General features: G+C 32.2%; 1 long non-coding RNA gene across 1 annotated transcript; it reads right to left on the bottom strand.

Moving 5' to 3' along the window:
• Nucleotides 1-2,884: 2,884 nt before the first annotated feature.
• LOC112031478 (uncharacterized) lies at nt 2,885-5,871 on the bottom strand. Its single transcript, XR_002884966.2, has 3 exons — nt 5,660-5,871; nt 4,700-4,767; nt 2,885-3,753 (listed from the first exon to the last, which is right to left on the bottom strand). It is a non-coding gene; the product is annotated as an uncharacterized LOC112031478 (long non-coding RNA).
• Nucleotides 5,872-6,332: the final 461 nt, after the last annotated feature.

Here is a 6,332-nt window from a genome sequence, read left to right as displayed (position 1 = left end):
ATCTTCTTTAGCTCTCTGGGAGTGGCGGTAGTTGTGATTATACTGTTCAGGGGTCTTCTCCACATTAATGCGGCCAGAAAAGTAGCTGCAGTGCATTTAATGTGGTGGTTGCAGCTTGTCTTCTAGATATTTTTCCGTTTCTATCATCTCCACATGTGCCTAAAGCTTATCTTTATCATTGAAGTCGTAAGAAAGATTACTTGAACCTCCCAGGTATCTGCTTGACCAAGGTTTTTTGTATCCGAGGATAATGACCTCTTCAGACCACTGGTGATCTTTTCGGACTATACTCCTCATTCATTTCTAGGTATATTTCTTCCACATGGACTCCTTCTTAATAACTTTCTTCTCTTCGGATGAACAGTAATCTTCAAATAAAGCCCCAGGCCCAATATATAATGTTGGGCTTTCACCCCACATAAACTATTGCAACTATGACCGTGGAACCTCACAAGAGCAATAAACTTTTCTTCCCATATCTTAGTACCATAATAGTAGCACATAAAATATCCAAAGCTCCATGATAATTGTAATGTACCCCCTTGTATTAATTTGTTTGAATAATAAAATATTGAATTTATTCCAAAAAATGTTGCATAGCTTGAGTTAAAAAACTAAAACCCACCTGATCTCAATATCCACAAACCTCAATCAACGACTTTGATAGGCCAAACGGCTTAATGACGACCTTTGGATACTTTGGTGCATGTATGACATATTTAATATTCAATAAAATAAATAACACTTCTTTTTTGGTTTAAGGTTTTATTTTTTATTTTTGTATTCTATTTCTTTACATGGTTGTCAGGTGTTTATTAGGAATAGAATACTGAGTTTAAAAAAAATTATATATAAAACACTATTTAAAATATATATTATCTAAGTGATTAAATATAAAAATTTTCATTTAAAATTATCAACTTAGGTCTCCAAATATGTTGAGCTGGCATGAAGTTTATAATTCTTTAGTGGGACATTTGTATGAAATGGTTAAAGTGGGAGTGATTCACAAGTATTTTTGGATGTAAAATTTTTTTATCTTAAATTTGAGAAGTGAAATATTAGAAAATATAGCGTATGGCCATTTTTTGTCGTTGTTGTTGTTATTATTATTATTATTGTTTTTGTTATTTTTAGTGTTATTGTTGTTGACTTTATGTAGTATGTTTGCCTGCAGATTCAACTCATCAAAATTTAATGCCTAAGGCAATGATTTTAAAATAAATTTTTTTATAATTAATTAGTAATTTTGAATCAATATAAAGGGTCTATTTGGATTGAACTTATTGTTGCTGAAACTGAAAACTGAAAACTGAAAATACTGTAGCAAAATAATTTTTAAATGTGTAAATAGTACCGTGGGACTCATTTTTAATATTTTTTAGTGCGTAAACAGTGCCAAACAGTACATAAACAGTGTTTTTGTCTCCGGTACAGTAAAATCATGTGTTCACTTTCCCAAAAAAAAAAAAAAAAATTTGCAAAACGCAAAACGTGGACTCAGCAAACGCTGAGTCCAAACGCCCTCAATTTATTTAAATGTTTATCTCTTCTTGAGATACAAAATTATTAATCAAATTTTTTTTTGGTCAAAATTTGTTGACATCTCATTCTTAATTGATAATATTGCTAATTCAATAAATCTAATGAAGCATTTATATCAACTTTAATAATAATAAAATTATTTCTACTAAAATAATTATTGTGGTGGGGCTTTTAAAAAAAAAATTGGAATGAAACTTTTTTTTTTTAAACAATTTTTCTGCCTCAAATAAGTTAAAAATTAAGCAAAACTACAATGTTGGTCCTTCAAGTTTACCATGTGTTTGCAATTGGTCTTTTAAGTTTGAAGCGAGCACAATTGGTCCTTCAAGTTTTAAAACTAAATTGTATTAGTTCTTTTACTAACTGTAATTAGTGATGTTACTTACGTGACTAACGGAATAATAATTTGGTATTTTTTTAAATGATGTGACAAGTTTTTATCTAAAAAAATTAGTTTTCACGTTAGAATTTTAGCAGGACCCACCTTCTAAAATTACCCAGATCCACAATCAGGCCCGGCTCCCTGCTGTTCTAATTTCTTCCATTGTCTCCCATTTTTACAAAAATGAAAGACACGTGGCTAACAACAAATCCAAGGCTTAAAAATGAGCCATGTCTAAGATAATGCCCTCTCTCTCCAAGCTTCCTAATTCCTTAGGAAAACCACCTCCCACACTCCACCAAAACTTGCTCTCCACTGAGTTGAAGCCGGCAAAGAAGATCTTCGTCGTTTTGTTAATGGATGAGACTTCATCGGAATCGTTTACTGAGCTGTGAAAGAATCAATCATGGAAGCTTTAAAAGCTTCCTCTCCTTCTTGAAAGCTGCCATGATATATGCTCTGCCAAAACCACTCCTTCACCCAACTCATGGTTTCTTTCACAAGTTCTAATCTTTTATTCATTAATTTGTTTATTCATTTATCCAATTAATTTCCCTTTCTCTTCACATTTGAATCACAATTAATAAAACCCAATTCAAAGACCCAATTCATTGTTCCGTTCCCCTTAAATTGTTGAAGCTCCTGAAAGAGTTTTGAGCACGCTGGAGATGGGTTTGGAGTGGCTGATCATTCTATACTAGTGGAACCCATCAAAGATCATTTTGAAGGATCAATTTTTGTTATAGGTTATACAAACCCAGAAAAAAAAAATGATGGAACTTCAATAGTTTGACCTCTATTTTAAATTCTAATTTGGTGGTCACCACCCAATGAAAAATGCTTGATAACAGCTGGCTTCATGTGTCCCCACGACTCTGATCAAGTTTTGATCTTGTTGGAGAAAGGCATTACAGTGGCATGTGGACGGTGGTTTTCCTACTGAGCTGCTAAAAACGGTTGAGAAAGAATGACCAGGCTTAGCAAAACTCTTATTTAGCAAAACTCTATTTACAGACCTACCATTTGTTAGAATTATTTGGACAATTCTTAATAAAATGACCAGGTTTCTCACAACAAAAACATGTACTATTAACAGCGAGACATTCCCCGAAATGAGGCTTTCCACAATGTGAACATTTTCCTCCAGCTTTTGGCAAGTACTGAAAAGCATTCTTCTTGGAGGAGTTAAGGGAGGATTTTCCTTTCTAGGGCTGGTTAAACTTCACTATTTTGCCTCTATTCTTTTCCAACGCTGCTTTCATTTTAGTACGTTCTTGAATGTCTTCTTCTACAGCTTCAGCAAGTATAACCAAATTCTTGTAGTACTCAACTCGAGAAGTAGTCAAATGTTGTCTAATTTTGAAATTCAGCCTTTTGCGAAACTTCTTAACCCTTAAAGCTTCAGTAGAAACAAGGTGGGGAGCAAAACGGGACAACTCTGTAAACTTTGCTTCATATTCCTACAAATTTCGATGAACTTGTCCAAGGGAGTATGGGGGTTGCTCAATATGAAGCAAAGTTTACAGAGCTGTCTCATTTTGCTCCCCACCTTGTTTCTACTGAAGCTTTAAGGGTTAAGAAGTTTCGCAAAAGGCTGAATTTCAAAATTAGACAACGTTTGACTACTTCTCGAGTTGAGGACTACAAGAATTTGGTAATACTTGCTGAAGCTGTAGAAGAAGACATTCAAGAACGTACTAAAATGAAAGTAGCGTTGGAACAGAATAGAGGCAAGACAGTGTACAACAAAAAACTATACATTCTAACAAATGAGAATCACAGAATCTTTGCCATCTCTAATACTCTCGCTGCTTCCAAAAAAGAACCTGTGCATTGAAATATAATAGGATAAGCTGCGAAGCCCAGTAAGGTTTTAAGCTTCATGGGCCTTTAATAAGAATGCATGTAAATCAAATATTTTATGAATATGTCAACTTTGATAAAATAGCCTTCATACTATTCATATTGTTCTTAAAATAATTTATGAGCTTTTAGATGAAAATACTTCATTTTCCTTTCATATAATAATAAAATGACATAATAAGGAATATAAACATAATTCAGTAACCTTATCTTTAAAAAGACTATAAAATACTTTATCATAAACTTCTTATTAGACTTATAACACATGCAACATATCTTTCTTATCATCATACTTTTCTTATAATTTTCAAATAGCTTAATAGCTCATTTATAATACATATTAGTCAGTCCAATTGTAAGTCTGTCACAACTTTGAGAGGCTTTCAGCATATAGTGCTAGGCATCCAGCATTCCCCACAATGCTAAGAAATCCCAAGATCGTATCAGAAAGTATCACTCCTTTCGGTGTGATCATATCATCAATCATGGGGGGGTTGGTTGGCATCCTCCACAAGTTGGTTGTTCCTAATAAGGGCGGGTACTTACCATTTATAATGGCCAATCAAAATCTCTATGGAAATACCAGTACTATAACCCCTACTGGCTGAGTTCAAATCATAACAATGGAATAACCGAAAACTATATTTTTCTGATAATTATGTTTTTACACAAATATTTCATAACAATAACATATCCATTTCATTCTTAAATATTATGTTCGTGATATAAGTAATATCATCAATATGCTAAAATTATCATATATATATATATAAGATTGAACAACTCACGAACATATATTTTACTTAAATTATGCTTTTATGTAACATCTCTAATTAAAAGGTTTTAATGCATAATCGTTTTCTAAACAATTTTTATACTTATCAAACGCACATGTCACATATCTCTTACCTGAGAACAGAAGACGCAAGAGATTTGTATAAGAGGAGCTCAAGTGTCCATGTTCTTGTTCTCGTCACCTAGATGAAAGACCAAAACTTATTACTGACAAACTCTTCCTAAGTATTTAAACTTATACATGAATCATAACCTAACTCTCAAACTCAAGAAAATCTTAATTCTCATCACACAAAGGTTCCCCAAAGCACATGATATATTCATCAAACACATTATGTACCAAACCATAGAGAAACCATGGCATAAAATTTATTTATGATCCAAACATACCAAAGGATGAGCATACTAATTTATAACTCAAAACATTCACCCTAACTTTAGAATTAAATCCTCAAAGTCAGGTGTATCATAAGCTGTTCACTGCTCATTTTAGCAGCATATTCCTCATTTGTAAAATACAAATGGGCTGTCCATACACATCCAAACGCCATGCAATTTTACAGAACCACTCCCCTGGATGTCTAGTATATACCATATCAATTTTAGAGTCAAAGCATAACACCATGATTAATTAAAAATCATACAAGACAACATGCTCAAATCTGTCTTGACAGAATTTCATGCAAATTAGAAATTAAACCATTATTTTTATATTAGTCCAAATGCTGTGAGACCACTTCCATAACAACTATACATGTCTTAGAATTCATAAAAACTACTCCTAACATCCTAATTCACAGAATATGATTTAATCTATATTTTTGTTGTTGTAAATACCAAATCTGTCATAGTGACAGCTTTAACATGTTTTCTTACAAAATCATTAACTTATAGCAATTCTGTGAATTACATGAATAGGCATCAAAAAGACCATGATATCTTCAATCTTTCAAATAGCTAAAACAAAACTACAAATTCTGCTTCTAACAATCATATTAGAAAACATAGAGGAAAACTAAGAAAACAATCACACCATCAAAATACCCAAAATCAGATGAGGTTTTATTTACTTACCCACAAACTTTGAAGCTGAAACCTTAGGGCTAATCTTTTAATTTCTTCTTTAGAGTAAGATATATGATTTCGGTGAGAGAGGGAGGGCTGTTGGTGTGAAGGAAGGTGCTGCTATTTCAAAAGCAAAGAAAGAAGAAGAGAAAGGAGCAAGGAAAGATGAACAAAGAGTGTTTTTGGTGCAGCAAAGAAGTCAAGGGAAATGGATTTTGGGGTGGGGCACGTGTAATGCTAAGGGAAAGAAAAGGTTATTGCTCATCTTTTCAATTTTTAGCATTTATACTTTTCACCCTCCCATAGTTCTATATTCTAGAAAGGCCCAAACAACAATATAACTTTACATATAAACCCTTACCTTTATAAATTTCTTTCCATAACATTAAAAGAGCATATATGTTTTATAATATCACAATATCAAAGCTTTATAATACTAAGTATATAAACCCATAAAATTAATTATGTAATTAAGTTGGGATGTTACAATGTCTCATTAAATATATAGTTCTATTATAAGTAAATAACATCTTGTGATGATTAGCATACAATATTCATCCCAATGATATAAATATATATTTCTATGATAACTAAATTAGATATGACTATGTGATATTCATCTAAATGACAAACAAAAATTTTGTATTTAGAAGTGAGTTTAAGAAAATTCAAGATTTTTGGA

This window comes from Quercus suber, unplaced genomic scaffold (assembly GCF_002906115.3).
Source record: "Quercus suber isolate HL8 unplaced genomic scaffold, Cork oak 2.0 scaffold_659, whole genome shotgun sequence".
Lineage (NCBI taxonomy): Eukaryota > Viridiplantae > Streptophyta > Magnoliopsida > Fagales > Fagaceae > Quercus > Quercus suber.
This window is presented reverse-complemented; position numbering and strand designations above follow the sequence as displayed.